Consider the following 18,085-nt stretch of genomic DNA (forward strand, 5'->3'; position numbering starts at 1 on the left):
ACAGTCACAGAGAAAACTGCATCGAGTTACGCTATCAGACTGCTACATTCACGTACTGCGGAGCAAAGAGAATATGTAGCTGCGGAGATTTCCTCCCTACATGACGTTGAAAACTAGTGACGTTTACTTTTCAAGCAGAGCAATTAACTATATGTGCGAGAGCCGAAGTGCGTGATTCCCCTCAATATCGCCCCAGGGGCTCTGAACTTTGGAGCGTGGGTTGGCGACCACGGGGCCCTCAGCTGAGTCCTGGCATTGCTTCCACTTACTTGTGCCAGGCTCCTCACTTTCATCTATCATATCCGACCTCCCTTGGTCAACTCTTGTTCTTTTCCGACCCCGACGCTATTACGTTTGCGAGGGCTAGGGAGTCTTTCATTTTCACGCCCTTCGTAGCCCTTGTCTTTCTTTGACCGATATCTTCATTTTTCGAAGTGTCGGATCCCTTCCCTTTTTCCCTCTGATTACCGTAGTGTTATATAGAGGATGGTTGCCTAGTTGTACTTCCTCTTAAAACAATAACCACCACCACCACCACCACCACCCCTCAATATCTACCAAAAAGAACAAATGCTCCTGCGGTTACCGTGGAGATGTAGTGTTGGGCAACACTCTCGCTCGAGATTCTCGAGATTAACGTCCCAGATCTCGAGACTCTCGCGAGAATCTCGAGCCGATTCTCCTGTACTGCGAGCTGTGTGACATTCCAGTATATAACTACGAGTGTAAACTGATGAGATATCATCAGCAGATATTGCGTGAAATAACATTATCATATGGAAACGGATGAGCCAATAAATGTTGTCAAAAGTCTGGAAAAGTGCTGTATGTTCAACTGTGAACCCCTTAATTCCTTTAACGAAAGTGAAAACAGAGTGTATCTTAAACTGTTAACGACTTATTGGGGCGAACATCTTAGCTGACTAACACTGCATAATTTGTGAATAACTGTAGATAGGATGTACACCTACTTGCGTGCAGTATTCGAACTTGAGATGGGGAAAGGTGCGCTCTGCTACATATGCAACCACCATTACACATAAGTAGAACGTGTAATCCAACATGCCCGAGTTTGCTCCAATTCTTTCAGCAGGGGTGATTGGCAACGCTCTCGAGACTGATTCTCGTGTGCTGCGAGTTGTGCGACGTCCCAATAAGTACGAGTGTAAGCTTGATAATTATCATCAGCAGTACTCACGTGTGTCACAATCAATTTTGTCAAAAGCCAAGGAAAGCACTACATGTTGAACTATGAGATACTTAATACCACTAACGAAAGTGAAGACAGAATGCCAGTATCTTAAACTGTTCACGAGTTCTGGTGGACTTCTGGACTTCTTAGCTGAATAACCGTATAATTTGTTTATAACTGTTATTAGGATGTACATCTATCTGGATGACTCACAATTGTTGTCGACAGGATAGCTTCTTGTGATACAGACCGGGCCGGGGGTGTTCTGTGACGATACCCCTACACTGTTTTGTGTTTTTAAGTGCCGGATCATCCCAGAAGTATTTCTTCCTACATATTGTACTTCTTTTGAACAAACAACAGAGCGGGCTGTGATATGTGGCATCTCTTCAAAATAACCGACATCCAGGACTTACGTTGTGTTTCGGACATGATTTTAAAGTTGTCGCGAACAACTAGACACAATTACACACTGCACTGACATATAACTATCTAATTATTATTATTAACAAATACATCGCAAATGGGAAATATCACGATGGCAATGGGCACTTACAGTAGTGTAATAATAACCAGCATACTGATATGGGCAATTTTTCCTTCGTAAACAAGACCATAAGCGATTGGAATAAAGTACCTGAAGCAGCCTTTGATAGGTTCCCTTCCGGTATCAAATCGTTTAAGAAGATGATTAGTGATAGTGTAAAGTGAAAAGTAAAAGCTGCAAACGACGGGCACTGAATTTGTGATTTTCTGCTGGATTTAGAATGTTGAACTAGTAGTATTTCTTTTAATATTTTCTCTCCACGGAATTGCTTGTTGTACTCTTGATGTTGTAGTTCTTGTGTCGTTATGTTTCAACTTTACCGTAATATCACTTGTAGTGTTAAGCTAGTAGTAAGTTCAACCTATAGCATTGGAAGCCGTAGTGTTAAGTAATGGAAATACTTAAGTTGTCTGTGAATTTGGCTATAATGATGCTGGATTTAGAAAGTTAAACTAGTAGAAATTCTTGTCATATTTTCTTCCGTTGTTGTTGTTGTCGTTATTGTTGTAGGGTAATGATGATTTAACTTCACTTTTTTATCACTTGTAATGTTAAGCTAGTAGAAGGCTCAACCTACAGGATTGTAAGCCGTAGTGATATACACTCAAAAAATTCTGCATTTGTGCATGATGATGTTGGATTTAGAATGTTAAACTAGTAGTACTTCTTGTAATAATTCCTTTCCATGGAGTTGCTTGTTGTACTCTTGTTGGTTTTGTTGGGTAAATATGTTAACTTTACACATGAGGAGAATAATCTTTAACATTGTGAGGAATTATTTCCTTCGTCACCAAAATATCCGTAATCACGAACAGTGAGCAAAACCCCGACGGTATAAGAGCACTCGAGGCCTAGGGAGTCTTTCATTTTCATGTCCTTCGTGGCCCTTGACTTCCTTTGGTCGGCATCTTCATTTTCGAAGTGTTGGGTTGATTCCATGATTTCTCTCTGAGTAGTGCTATATAGTGGATGGTTACCTAGTTATTGAATGTGGGGTATGATAACGATGTATTGTACACTTTTTTTCCTAGTTGCTTTACGTCGCACTGACACATATAGGTCTTATGGCGACGATGGGACAGGGAAGGGCTAGGAGTGGGAAGGAAGCGGCCGTGGCCTTAATTAAGGTACAGCCCCAGCATTTGCCTGGTGTGAAAATGGGAAACCACGGAAAACCATTTTCAGGGCTGCCGACAGTGGGGTTCGAACCTACTATCTTCCGAATACTGGATACTGGCCGCACTTGATGTATTGTACACCTACCTGTCGAAAGAATTGGAGAAAACTCAAGCATTTTAAATTACACATTCTACTCATACGTAATGGTGGTTGCATATTCAGTAAACGGCTTCTTGCCTCACCTCGAGTTCGAATATAACACTTATATAATTGTTATATAACGATCATATAATAATGCACGCCTGTAGTATCCAGGTAGGTGTCCCTACAGTAGCCGTCAGTTTCTGTACTTAGCCGATTCATTCATGTAATTACCGATGTATACGATGCCAGACCTCGGTAGAAATGAAAGAAATCAACGCCCTTGTCGCTTGTTAACACGTATTTATGGAATGGAGAAGGCCTGTGGTTTGCTATACACATACCCGACGCAAACAACATTCAACTCCGACGTCCTGTAGGCCTACGACACAATACTCGCCACACATTGCGGGGAGAACGCTCTCGAAATCTCTCGAAATTTCTCGCGAGAAATAGTGCCTGCGCTTGTCTCGAGAAATCTCGAGATCTCATCTCAGATTGCCCATCAGTGTGGAGAAGGAAGGACAGAGAGAGAAGACGAGGGATATGCAATGCATGTCTCCAATGTTTTGATGTATCGGTAGAATGTAATTCATATTAATTAAAATATTCAGTAATTTTATATAATTACACCTATCTGCTGGTAGTCAATAAAAAGTGTAAAGAGTAAGTTAGTTGGAGCGTTCGTAAAAGAGGGCAGAAGTGGGAATTCCAAGGCACGTAAACTGGCCGTACGTTAAGAGCTGCTAGAACAGAAAATCATGACTTTGCATGACTAGTTACAGTGCCTGAGACAGGCAGGATAACCTACAGCAAAAGAACTCAAGATAAAACCAACACACTAGCGGAACCAAGCATGGTATTGCAATGAAATTATGTCACCCACATAGCCCCTCAAAATGCCTCAATAAGTAATTTCCCCCCTAACATTCCCCCTGAATCTTCTATTCCCCCAACTTCCCCCCTGGGACGATTAAATCCACTACATTTAGGGGTAATCCCCTACGTTACCAACAATGGAAAATAACAGGATATTTTTTCACGGGCGCCTAGATCTCTCCCTACGCATCTCTAAATTGTAAAATCGTAATACTCTGCATAGTTTTACCACGTTGTGTTAAAAAATTTCCAGTCTGAAATTATACAAAATTATTTCATGGTCCAATACGATACAATGAACGTCAACATTTTAACAACAAAGTGAACTGAAGTTTGAACAAGGTTTGAAGGGGTGACGAAATACTAGTAATAAAATGATAAAAATGACGAAAATTCGGCAACGTCCTTTCCGATAGAACAAACAACAGGACTGCTTCAGGGGGATTCGTTGAGCCTACTCCTGTTCAACATAGCGACCATGGACGCAATCAGGAGAGTAAGTGCGGAGAATGTAAAAATTTATGTCTGTATGTCTGTACTGCGTCTTCGTCCAGTGAAGATCTACAAGCAGCTTTTGACAGATTAGTGGAATGGGCAAGTAGAAAGGATTTACAGCTGAATTCAAGTAAAAGAGTAGTTTTGACATTCAGATGCGGTGGGAAAATTGCATTGAAGGACTCATTTTATGACAAGAGTGAGAGATTATTGACGCTCCCTCCGTTAAGTACCTGGTGATTATTCTACAGGTCACGGGAACCACTTTCACGCTACATATAAAAGACAAGGTCGCTGTTGCGGTAATAGCCATGAATAAAATGAAGCATCTGCGAAGTGTGTCAGTGGATACAGCGATGAAGCTCCTTAAAGTGAAGATCTCATCAATAATGAGCAACGAACTACAACTTATATGTGACCATCTTACCAAGAGTACCTACTGGTAATTTAAGAGATTTAGAGAAGACCAAAGCTGGTTATCGATAGAAAGTTCTAAGCCTATCAAAATTTACTCCCTCACGTTTGGTATACGAACTAGTAAGAGAAAGGTTCTTCATAGAGGGCCTGCCTACGACGGTGTTCCTCAAGAACTTTATTCAAAGAAAAAGGAAATGTGGAGCACGCTTTATACCACGGATGACATGTTGACTCAAGATTGAAAACAATCAAATTATGAGCTACGACGTGCCATGACACGATTTGCGGTACATGGCTTCCATCACAGAAGGAGTGACAATACGAAACATCATGATCCGCTGAGGAATTGTATGTGTCGGCTGTGCAAGAATCGTTGTGATAGCTATTATCTTTCTTTATTTATTTATTTATTCTCCAGATCTACATAATATGTATATGATCCATTTATGTGGAGAAAAAATAACAAATCTTACCTAAACCAGCTCACAAGGAAAATAAAAATACTGTCATCTGGTAATCAAACAAAAAAAAAAAAAAGAAGATTTAAAAGGCAGTAAGCCAAATAAACATTGCCGCCTGGCCCGAGATCAACCATTATTGATAGTCTGTTGTCCGTGGCAGAAAAGTAGTCTGGGAGTATAATAATCAGAAATTAAAACAATAACGCATTGCTGCATATAGATATTAAACAAAAACATATTGCTATGTAGAGTGCGAACTAAACCCATGATACATTGCTGTGGAAAGTGTCTGCACAATGACATATTGCTATGTAGGATACAATAGTGTAAGCAGACGGTGTCTGTTCATTAAACACGCGGCATGTCTCTTCCGGCCTGGTACATTACTCAGCACAATCTTTTCTGAACACTGACCTTCCTGTATTTTTACTACGTTGCAATCCCAGCTATCCTGTAACCTCCATTGCCGTGTCCTTGAAGACTCTTTCTCCTCCCGTTACATTGTTACCTCCACTAACGTGTCGCTGTGCACTTTTCTCCTTACGTTTCATTACTATTGTCCGATCTTGAATTCCACTGCCTCGCTACGCTTGTTTTCTTTTATCCATATACACTTCACCTCTTACTAATTTAATACTTGCTTACTCTTATTTCAACTGCAAATAACACACATCCTCCACTGTTCCCTTTGGCTTCAACAATTTACTTGCTACTACTGCTTGTTTTTTTACTTCTTGTCCTTACACCTACGTCCAGGTTACTCGTCTTCTCCCACATTTCCTTCAGGCTCAAGCTCCTCCCTTTTACCAAGCCACCTCGTGCTTCTGACTTCTCCCTTTCACTCCGTTTATGTGCACTCGTGACGTCTTGTGGTTCCTCCCCCCCATTCACTCCGTGTTTCTCTTCCTTTCGTCTCTGGCACCGAACTCCGACCTCGGCTCCTCAGTCCTCGCCTTGGACTCCCTCCTCATCTCTTCAACGATAACCTGCATGGCCTCCTCTACTGTGAAGTCTCCTTCTCGTTGCGAGCTCTTTTCTAATGCTCTATTTTCCTTGGTTTTTCCTTTGTTTCCATGCCCGTCTTCATGAACTATACTATCTGTAGTTCGCATTTCCTCCATCCTCTTCCCCATTACCACTTCCTTCTCTTTCTGCTCCATTTCACGTAATTTCGTTACTGTCCAATATTTGGTCCATTGACCATTGGTTACCACTAATAATTGACCGTTGATGTAGGCTCTTAACCCTTGCAATCGAGCCCGGACCAAATGTCTTTTCAGGGTGTTTATATTCTTGATCCCATCTCTTCCCATATCTCTTTTAATCCGAATTGTTGCTCCCTGTATATTATCCGCTCCTCTTAACACTATTTCCGCCATCAGGGTGGAAAACAACTTCACTTTTATCGGTCTGTTGCCCCGTGCTTTACCTACCCTTCCCACATCGTCAATGTCAGCTTCGCTAAAATTGATTTTCATCATTTTTTGGATGACTTCCACCACTTTGTATATAGTCAGCACTTTGTCCTCACTTTTTTCTTCCGGCACCCCATAGATGAATAAACATTTATTCCTGCTTTCTTGATTACCATCTTCTACTACTGACTTCAACTTTACCATCTCTTCCTCCATCTTCCTTATCTTCGTCTTGAGTGATGTAATTTCTCTCTCGTTGGTTTCCACTTTGGTCATTGTTTCCTCCGTTTTTACTTGTATCCATCGCCTTATATTTTCAAGTTCTTTCACTTGTTCCTTCATCACATTTTTAATCTGTTCAAACGGACAGACCTCTTCTACAACTTCTTTGACCACTTTTCTTATAACCTCCACGTCTTCCCAGTTCATGTTGCCACTGTGAGAAGGACCGGGATTTGCTTCCACACCCCCTATAATTAACAGTACCATAATCACCGCTGCCACCAGTATTGTCTCACCCATAATTCTCGTTTCCACTTTACCTCCTTCACTCCAGGCTGTTTCCATCTTCCGTCTTCCCTGCCATCTTCCAATAACCACCCGATATTGGTCCACACCAATCATCTTCCTCTTCCTTCCCGTCTTTCTTCCCACTCGCCGCACACACTGCGCTCCCGCTCTACCGCACTGTCAGCTCCGAACGTCTGCTTCCGTCCGCTGCTTAGGTAAGACTGTGGTGATAGCTATTACCTCAAGGAATGTGGAAAAAGAATGGTGTCTTTGACCAAATTTTGTAGTTAGTGATTAACACAGAGAACTACATATGTATTCTAAGAGAACATTTACCCATGTATTCATGTGTTTATTGTAACAGGAAATGCCCGTACTTTAAGCTTGAAGAGCATGAGATTGTACGCAGGGCGTGTACGGCACATTGAATTCGAGTGGGTACAGAGAGTGGGAGGATTTGCTTTGAACGAAGTCCAGATTTTTTAAAACCTGTTTGCTTTATTATGAAAAAACAAGTTCATATCACCTCTGTTAAGACAGAAACAAAACTACCCGTTTTATTCTTCCACTAAGTATTTATTGACACTTATTTCGCATGTCATCTCGATTTCTCTTAGTCAAACAACAGAACACGAGTTTGGATGGAACAGGGGTTTGGATAAAGAAGTCTTATTAGTTCCCAAATTCACAGAATAAACACAGCCTGTCACCTAACGTCCTCGCACCTTTTGATTCTAACAACTTACAGAATCAAAACATACACAACATATCTGAGTTATCTCCTACTTTGCAGGCCTCTTTAGCCCAACAGTCTGTGAGGGACCTTTATCCTCCTTCCATATTGCGTCGTACACTCCCCTATTCTGACTAAAGGCTGACCTGGAACACCCTTCTCCTCCATCAGTTTTTCAGCAGGTGACGTTATCTCCAAGGAAAGAACTCGCTGCACAGGACGAACCATCTCTCCCAATGCAGTTTTCAGCTTAACAACTCTGAGCAACTATCTTTACCAGGGTAGGTTTCAACAACTCGGGCCATGGGCCAAAATGTCCTCTTCTTCGCTTCTTTCTCGAGAAGAACTATATCACCAACTCCTAACTCTCGTTCCTTCTGCTTTCCTTGACGTCTTTGGATCAGCTGATTCAGATATTCCGATCTGAACTTCGTTCTTAATTCTTCTCTCAGTCTTTGTACGTATCGATACCTCTTGCTGAGATCTACTTGGTCCAGGTGGTCAAGGTCAAGTACACCTACTTCTAGTACGGTATGACCTGGAGAAACATTGCAGGCGTCAGTGGTATAGGATCATCGGGATATTCCTGGGATATCCCGGCACTAAAAGCCATACGACATTTCATTATCGGGATATTCAGAAATATATGTGTCAAAGGACTTGAGTTAATTGTTGCCCAACAATCACACAATACTATATATAGACATCTCTTCATAATGTAAAGATGCAGATCCCAGGACTCGTCTTAACAGTTTCTTCACCATTTGGATAAGGCGTTCCCACCAGCCACCCCAACATGCTGCTGTGGGTGGATTGAATTTCCACTGAATTCTCCTGGTCGAATCTTCTATCTCTTTTTTCTCCAATCAATGCAACGAAAGCTATTGTTAGCTCCAACAAAATTGGTTCCATTGTCGCTGTAGAAGACCTTACGTCTTCCAAGACTTGCTATGAACCTTCTAAGAGCGTCTAAAAACTCTTCGTTGACAAAGATGCTGTCAGTTCAAGGTGGATAGCCCTATACTCTGAACAAGTAAAGAGTACTATCCAACACTTACTACCATCTCTCAACCTGAGTGGGCCAGTTAAGTCTACACCCGTAACATAAAATGTGTTGGCGCCTCTCACCCGGTCTTCAGGGAACGGTGCCGGAGCTCCATGAATTCTCTTAACCACATGGCGTTTACATCTTACACATCTTGATAGTACCTTCCGCACAGCCTTTCTTCCCTGTATGATCCAAAACTTTTCCCTGAGAGTTGTGAGCACATTTAATCCAGCATGATTAGTCCTCAGGTGTTGGTATTCGATTATACGTTCGACCAGCTTGTGATAATTTGGAAGAAGCATTGGAAATATGAAGTTATCTTCACCTTGACGCCTTATGACCTGCGTCTTCAAACGGAGAATACCCTCTGCATCTTCTAGAACGTGAAATTTATTCAAAAGTGATTCTTTCGTATATCTGAAGCTTTCTTGTTGGACAATATTTACTAAATCCCTTTCTGCAGCATCCAATTCTCTGGCAAACAACTCTCCAGTAATAGTCTTCTTCCTTGCGTTGTTAATGAATCGCTGTATCCACGCTACCATTAAAAGGATCTTGTTGTATGTAGAGAAATAGCTCAAGCACCTTGCCTCTTTTTGACAGGAGGTAACCAGCGAAAAAACATCTTCCTTTTTCTCTCTTGGTTTACCTCTTCTTGATTTACGACAGACTGGGACTTTGGCCATTCTTCTTCAGACAATTTGAGCCAGATTGGACCCTCCCACCATCGCGACTCTAAGACCTTTCTTGTATTAGAGCCTCTGGAAGGTAGATCGGCAGGGTTTTCTTGTCCGGGGATGTGTTTCCAGTCCCTGGGATTGGAGTTGGTGAGGATTTCTTTCACCCTGTTCCCAACAAATGTTCCCCAGTGACCTTCTCTAGTGATCCAGTGCAACGCAGTGATTGAATCTGTCCAGTAATACTCCCTCATATCCGTTATATTTAACCCTTTCTTCAATGGTATGGCTAGACGTACTCCTATTAAGCAAGCCAACAATTCCAACCTAGGAATAGTTGTACTTTTGAGTGGAGCAACCTTCGATTTTGCTTGAGCATGCTTACAGTTACTTGCTATGTATTTTCACATCTCAGAAGTACAGCCGTTGCATAGAATAATTTTGAAATTCTGACTTCAGTTCTTCTGGTAGCTCAGAGTCCCAACTCAACCCCGCCTTCCAGCTTTATTGCAGGAGTAGTTTAGGGAAGAGAGTGACGGGAGAACTGAATCCGATTGGATCGAATACTCTATGCGCTACTGACAAAACAGATCTCCTAGTTATTACTCCTTCAGACTTACTCAGCCCGTCAATATTGCAGAATAGTTTATCTTCATTCTTGTCCTAAGAGCGTCCGAGGACTTGTGCCGGTCTTGAGTCCTCTTTGCTTGGTAGTGAGGAATTGTTCTCCCATCCTCTCAGCTCAAATCTACCTTCAGCCATAATCCCAGTAGCTTTCTCCACAAATGTCTTCAGTTCCTCTACTGAATCAACTGACGTGACGCAGTTGTCTACATTAAATGAATTACTCAGTTTCTCCGCCACCTCTCTCTGAGATGAAATAAAATGGCGTATGGCTTTTAGTGCCGGGAGTGTCCGAGAACATGTTCGACTCGCCAGGTGCAGGTCTTTTCATTTGACAGCCGTAGGTGACCTGCAAGTCGTTATGAGGATGAAATTATGAAGACAACACATACACCCAGCCCCGTGCCAGAGAAATTAACAAATTATGGTTAAAATTCCCGACCCTGCCGTGAATCGAACCCGGGACCCCTGTGACCAAAGGCCAGCACGATAACCATTTAGCTATGGAGCCGGACCTCTCTGAGATGGTTTACATTGATCCAAATGGTGCTTTATGACAGCCCCCAGAATAAATGGGCTGCAGTTCACCCCCAAAAACCACTCTACATTGTCTCATAACCCGCATCTTCTTCTCCTTGAAATTCCCCCGCCAAAGGAACGTCAGAAAATATCTATCATGATCGTGAACAGAGATCTGAAGAACAGCCTTCTTAATATCACAGATCACGCCGATCCTCCCTCGACGGAATTTTAGAAGGACTGAGGGGATTAAATATTCGGCCCTTTATCCAGGCACTCATTTAATGAAGGACTTCCCTTCATCTTACAAGAAGCATCAAACACTGGTTTTATACTTGTTGTCGAGTTCTCTTTGAACACCCCGTGATGAGGTAAATAATGTCCAGGTTCTTGTACTTCATCTTCTGGAACGATTTGTGTTACTTCCTCCATTAGCCACGTTTGTAACACCTCGTCATAGCGCCCAAGTTTCCCAATAGCACAGAGTTTTGATGTCGTTCACTGCTATCCCTCGATTATCAGGTAACCCTTCAACGCTATTTATCCAAGGGAACTTCACTTCATATCTTCCCCCAGGATCTCTTTTCACAGTTTCCTTGAAATGGTTTCGCACGGCGATTTCTACTTCTTCCTTTGTTCGACTTTCACAGGGGTCTGTGATACCCAAGACATCCAAATTTCAAAGATCCACTAATTGATAGGTATGGGTCGGCAGCCCTGAAAATGGTTTTCCGTGGTTTCCCATTTTCACACGAGGCAAATGCTGGGGCTGTGCCTTAATTAAGGCCACGGCCGTTTCCTTCTCACTCCCAGCCCTTCCCTGTCCCATGGTCGCCATAAGACCTATCTGTGTCGGTGCGACGTAAAACAACTAGAAAAAAACGTAGTTAGCATAGGGCATTGGTCATAGACTCAGTTTCGGTAATAAACTTGCCCATCACATTCCATCCCAGTCTCGTTTCCACGGCAGTAAGACCACACTGCAGTTCCTTTATGGTGCCAGTATACAGCTTTCCTAATGCATCCACTCCTAACGGTACATCAACAGGTGGCTGACCAACTCCCATGTCAGTAAGATGAATCCCCTTCGCCTTTAGTTCTTCAAGCCAGGAACCACGTTTAGGACGGGCGATGCCACCACATATTAGGGTCTGATACAACATCTGTACCTTACATGAAAAGTCTCCTGTCAAGCTCTTCAATCTAATGTTGTAGCGCTTGTGTTTTACATCTTTCATCGAACCTCCCCGGAAAAATGCGTGTGTCACTGTTTCAGAGTAAACATATATACATCCCATTTCCTTCGCAGTTCTCTTCAATATATAGGATCTTTGACAACCAGTGTGAATGAGTGCTCTTACAGTGCGCAATTTTCCGTTGGTGTCAAGGTTCACTAGAAGAGTCTGAAGAACTACTTCTGAACTCGACTGATTTGAGAGCGAAACATTCAGCACTTTCTCTGCTGTCTCTTCCGATGCTCGCTTCTGCTTGGCCTCCAGTTGGGAGGGTACACAATCGTATGATGCGTCTTGCAACAAACAGTGCAACTTACTTTGTGTTTACAGTCCCTTGCTCGATGCCCTGACTTCAAGCAGACGAAACATCCTTTCTTCTTTCTCAAGATATCTAGCTTTTCCTTCAGCGATAATCTCTGTACCTGGAAGCACTCCTTACTTTCATGAGACTTGTCACAAAATGTACAGACAACTCTAGTGTTCTTGTGTTCACAGGAGAGTAGATCCATTGCAGTTACTGGCGCTTTAACAAGGGGCTTCTTTTTTCTTCTGTTTCCTTGGACCTTGTCTTCATTTAATTTAAATCCAGCACTTGCCAGTGAGATTCTTTCTCCATTTTCTACTTCCTTCCCCAGAAATAACGTCAAATGTTTTAACCAATCTCCATAGACTTGACTTCCATCATCCTCACGAATTGTTGGCTGATTTCGTAACCAGATCATCAGAATATCTTTTGGTGGAGGATTCTACAAGTGGAAATAGCATGCCCGCATACTTGTCCAAATAGATTCCAGAGCACGCAAGTGAGCTTCTAAGTTGTCATACAACCGAGATAGATCGCGGGCATTTTTGTCTTCTGCACCAGCAGCCTTCTTAATTACTAATGACAACAGCTCCCTTACATAATATTCCGTTAAAAGTTCCTCCCTACAAAATCTATTTCGCAGAATGGCTTTCTCATAGTTTTTAGCGGTGGCAGGGAAACTATCCACAATCGATCGTGCTCTTGAGCCCTCGACAGTTGCTTGAATCAGATACTGGAACTTGTCTTCGTTTTCCATCTCATCGTCCTCTTAAACTGGCCCCAAAAGCTTAGACAGTCCTTAATCTCGCCGCTAAATGTCTTTAATTCTATTTTCGGGAGACTTAATTTTCTGCTAGCTGCAACCGGTAATGAAGCATTTGATTGCACCACATTCACAAATTGTACCTGATTAGCCTCAGTAAAGTTCTCCATCTTCACTCTATCATGGGCCACCTTTTCTCTATATTCTTCAACAGTTAAATACTCGGCCTCAAAGTTAGCATTTTCATCCTCTAACATCCACGAACTGACGTTATCATCTAGGTTTTGTAGGTTAGCTGCTGAACTCTCAAAAGTCGTAAAATTCGTTTTGACAACTTCTCTATCGGGATTTTCGCTGTCTATTACTTCAACAAACTTTTCATAAGTCGTAGTAAAAATTGTTCTTACTGCCTTGCGTCTTTTCACGGCTGTTAACATCTCTCAACTTTCACTTTGTTATAATAATAATAATGCTGCAAGGATATTTAGACTTACCGATGTCGGCTAAATATCACGTCGGGGTCACCACTAATGTTAGGACAGAACAAAACTACCCGTTTTATTCTTCCACTAAGTAATTATTGACACTTATTTCACATGTCATCTCGATTTCTCTTAGTCAAACAACAGAACAGGGATTTGGAGCTTGGGAAGCCAGGCGGCTGCACTCGGGTGAGGTCTGTCGACCTTTACTCGGCCGTGCTCGGATGAGATCTGTCGACTGTACTCGGCTGCGCTCGGGTGAGATCTGCCGGTTATATTCGGCCGTGCTCGGGAGAGATTTGTGGACTATACTCGGCCGTGCTCGGGTGAGATTTGTCGGCTATGTTCTCCTTGCGCACTTTAAGATAGTAATGGGATGCCCGTGTCCAATTATTGGACAATACCGTCATTACAATTACTAACTAGTATATTTGTTATGGCTTTTGTAATCTTGAACTTTCCGATAGCAATAGGACACCAGTATTCAAATATTACTACAATATGATAGAAACTTGAGACATGTTTCGGCATGAGAGATGTAGACAGAGATGCGCTGGGCGTTCAAGTCAAGCTGGCTAACAAACTTCTGTGTATTCTATTTGAGTTCTTGCTAACATTTTATAGAATTATCTACCGGTTTCATTGCATTTCACTTATTCGCCAACTGGATAGATACTGGCAAAATTTACATTAGATGCCATTGAAGCAGTCGAAGAATATGGTTTTCAAGTTTTTAAAAGTCTTTTACATCGCACCGACACAGATAGGTCTTATGGCGACGATGGGATAGGAATGGGCTAGAAGTGGGAATGAAGCGGCCTTGGCCTTAATTAAGGATCAGATGGGAAACCACGGAAAACCACCTTCAGGGCTGCCGACAGTGAGATTCTAACCCACTTTTCCATAATACAAGCTCACTGCTGCGCGCCCCTGACCGCATGGCCAACCAGCTCGGTAGTTTTCAAGGTTTTCAAATAGTAACCGAAAATTACCAGGTTAATATTTCACAGTTTGAAACATTATATTGGGGACGTGGTATTTCTGAAGCATGAAATAGTACATCCATCCAATATAGAACGGTCACTATTTCTGGGAAATGACTCTAGTCATCTTTTGTATCGCTTCTGACAATTGTCTCTGGTTTTCTTATTGCAGCTCTGCATTACCTTCCTCGAAATGAATTACTAAACTGCTCCAGTTTCATGAAAGACAAATTCACGAGAGAAATATAATGTGACACTTGTAATGATGGGCTTCCACAGTTCTTTTTAGAAATATTTTTAAAGCCACTTTTAATTAACATCGTCACAAATTATTTACATAAGTGCGAGCGATTTATAAAATTCAATAGAAACCTCTCAACAGGAAGATTTTAAAACTTCAGTGAAATCTATGAAACATACGCAGCTTTAATGTGGCAACTTTTTATTCATTTACCTACTTTCAAAAACCGTGGCATACTGGAGTTGCATGGTTGATTTAACAAGGTAGTGTAGAAATTAAAATTTGTAAATATCGGTGTGAGCTATGATGGGATTTAAGATTAAAATACTTAATTTCTACGAACCACCGCCGTCTCAATCCTATATAGATTGAGACGGCGGTGCTACGAACTGTACGCATTTGAAAGTTTTTTTTTTTTTTTTTTTTTTGCTACGGGCTTTACGTCGCGCCGACACAGATAGGTCTTATGGCGACGATGGGATAGGAAAGGCCTAGGAGTTGGAAGGAAGCGGCCGTGGCCTTAATTAAGGTACAGCCCCAGCATTTGCCTGGTGTGAAAATGGGAAACCACGGAAAACCATTTTCAGGGCTGCCGATAGTGGGATTCGCATTTGAAAGTTGAGGAAGTAGGGAAATGTAGGGAGCTTAACTGCAAACGTGGTGGGTAGTTGTCGAACAATTACCTTGCCGACACGGCCGACTTCATGCGTCGCTCCAGGGCGCAGCGAGGGATCCAGTCGGCCGTGTTGCCGACTACCATCAGCTGCTTATCTGCCGGCCATATTGTATTTCATATATTGTGTCTGGGTGGAATAACGAGCCCACATCAATTTCAAGAACAGAACCATCGCCCAGTAGAGGGCGATGACAGAACAGAACAGTATTTCATACGTGACGGACTAGAGAGAGCATTAGGGAATGTAACTGAAGCAGAAGGGGCAATCAAAGAAAGTGATTTAAACAAAGCCCTAGCAACAATCAACAATATGCTAAAAGCAAGTACGGTATAACCCACAAAATGAACACAAGAAAAGCTCAACCGTGGTTCGACAAGGAGTGCTACACAGAAAGACAAATCACATTAAATGCGTTGCATAAAGCCAAGATGACGTCAAAACCAGAAGATCTACAAATATACGGCGAAAAACGAAAATACTACAAGAACCTAACACAAAAACGCACTCAATACATAGAGAAAGAAGGTGAAAAAACCGCTGAAGAAGCAATAAAAGACCCATATGTAGCCATCAGACCCAGAAGATCATCAAGAAGTAGCAACGTAGAAATAGGAACCTGGGCAACGCACTTCACTCATATTCTCAACAATGCAAGGAAACAGGCGGCGTACGAAATTGAATACAACAACCAGCTTGAAGCGATACCTCCCATCACCAAAGCAGAGGTGTTAGACACTATCAAAGTTACAAAATGCAAAAGAGCTGCTGGACCAGACGGGTTTTATAATGAGCACCTTAAAGAATCCGCGCAGCATCTAGCAGAAATATGGTCCAAACTGTTTAATAAATGCCTAGAATTAGGAAATATTCCCGATGAATGGAGAAAATCAACATTTATAACCCTCTATAAAGGGAAAGGTGAAACCAGCGGCCCAAACTCATACAGATGAATCGCTCTAGAAAGCAATATCTTCAAGCCGTTAACAAGAATCCTAACCAACAGGATAGTTGAAGAAGTAGACCCCAAAATGCCAGAAGAGCAATTTGGATTTAGAACAGGAAGAGGAACCCTGCATGCAATCCAAAACCTACTCAGTGACATAGAAGAAGCACAACGGCTTCACAAAGGAAAATTTTATGCAGTCTTCATAGACTATACAAAAGCCTTCGACATAATAGACAGGAATATACCAATGTCAAAACTCCAAACTATGGCTGGAAATACTCCCCTTACAGCTCTAATAAGAAATATTCTGGCATACAACCAGATCACCATAGATGATGCGACCCATAAAACAAAGGAAATCACCCAAACTAATGGAGTGCTGCAAGGTGATCCACTCAGCCCCATACTATTCAATATTGCCACCACGGACGTAACAAAAACAATCAGAGAAAGAGCAAAGGATGCAGTGATCTACATACACTGACTGACGGAGCAAATGCAACACCAAGAAGGAGTGGTTCGAAAGGGATGAAAGTTGGGGAAAAAACAGAGACGGCACGGACGAATAATTGATGTTTATTTCAAACCGATATGCAGGTTACACAATGCGCACAGCATCGACTCAGTAGTATGTAGGACCACCGCGAGCGGCGATGCACGCAGAAACACGTCGAGGTACAGAGTCAATAAGAGTGCGGATGGTGTCCTGAGGGATGGTTCTCCATTCTCTGTCAACCATTTGCCACAGTTGGTCGTCCGTACGAGGCTGGGGCAGAGTTTGCAAACGGCGTCCAATGAGATCCCACACGTGTTCGATTGGTGAGAGATCCGGAGAGTACGCTGGCCACGGAAGCATCTGTACACCTCGTAGAGCCTGTTGGGAGATACGAGCAGTGTGTGGGCGGGCATTATCCTGCTGAAACAGAGCATTGGGCAGCCCCTGAAGGTACGGGAGTGCCACCGGCCGCAGCACATGCTGCACGTAGCGGTGGGCATTTAACGTGCCTTGAATACGCACTAGAGGTGACGTGGAATCATACGCAATAGCGCCCCAAACCATGATGCCGCGTTGTCTAGCGGTAGGGCGCTCCACAGTTACTGCCGGATTTGACCTTTCTCCACGCCGACGCCACACTCGTCTGCGGTGACTATCACTGACAGAACAGAAGCGTGACTCATCGGAGAACACGACGTTCCGCCATTCCCTCATCCAAGTCGCTCTAGCCCGGCACCATGCCAGGCGTGCACGTCTATGCTGTGGAGTCAATGGTAGTCTTCTGAGCGGACGCCGGGAGTGCAGGCCTCCTTCAACCAATCGACGGGAAATTGTTCTGGTCGATATTGGAACAGCCAGGGTGTCTTGCACATGCTGAAGAATGGCGGTTGACGTGGCGTGCGGGGCTGCCACCGCTTGGCGGCGGATGCGCCGATCCTCGCGTGCTGACGTCACTCGGGCTGCGCCTGGACCCCTCGCACGTGCCACATGTCCCTGCGCCAACCATCTTCGCCACAGGCGCTGCACCGTGGACACATCCCTATGGGTATCGGCTGCGATTTGACGAAGCGACCAACCTGCCCTTCTCAGCCCGATCACCATACCCCTCGTAAAGTCGTCTGTCTGCTGGAAATGCCTCCGTTGACGGCGGCCTAGCATTCTTAGCTATACACGTGTCCTGT

The sequence above is a fragment of the Anabrus simplex genome, chromosome X (assembly GCF_040414725.1).
Source record: "Anabrus simplex isolate iqAnaSimp1 chromosome X, ASM4041472v1, whole genome shotgun sequence".
In the NCBI taxonomy this organism is placed as follows: domain Eukaryota; kingdom Metazoa; phylum Arthropoda; class Insecta; order Orthoptera; family Tettigoniidae; genus Anabrus; species Anabrus simplex.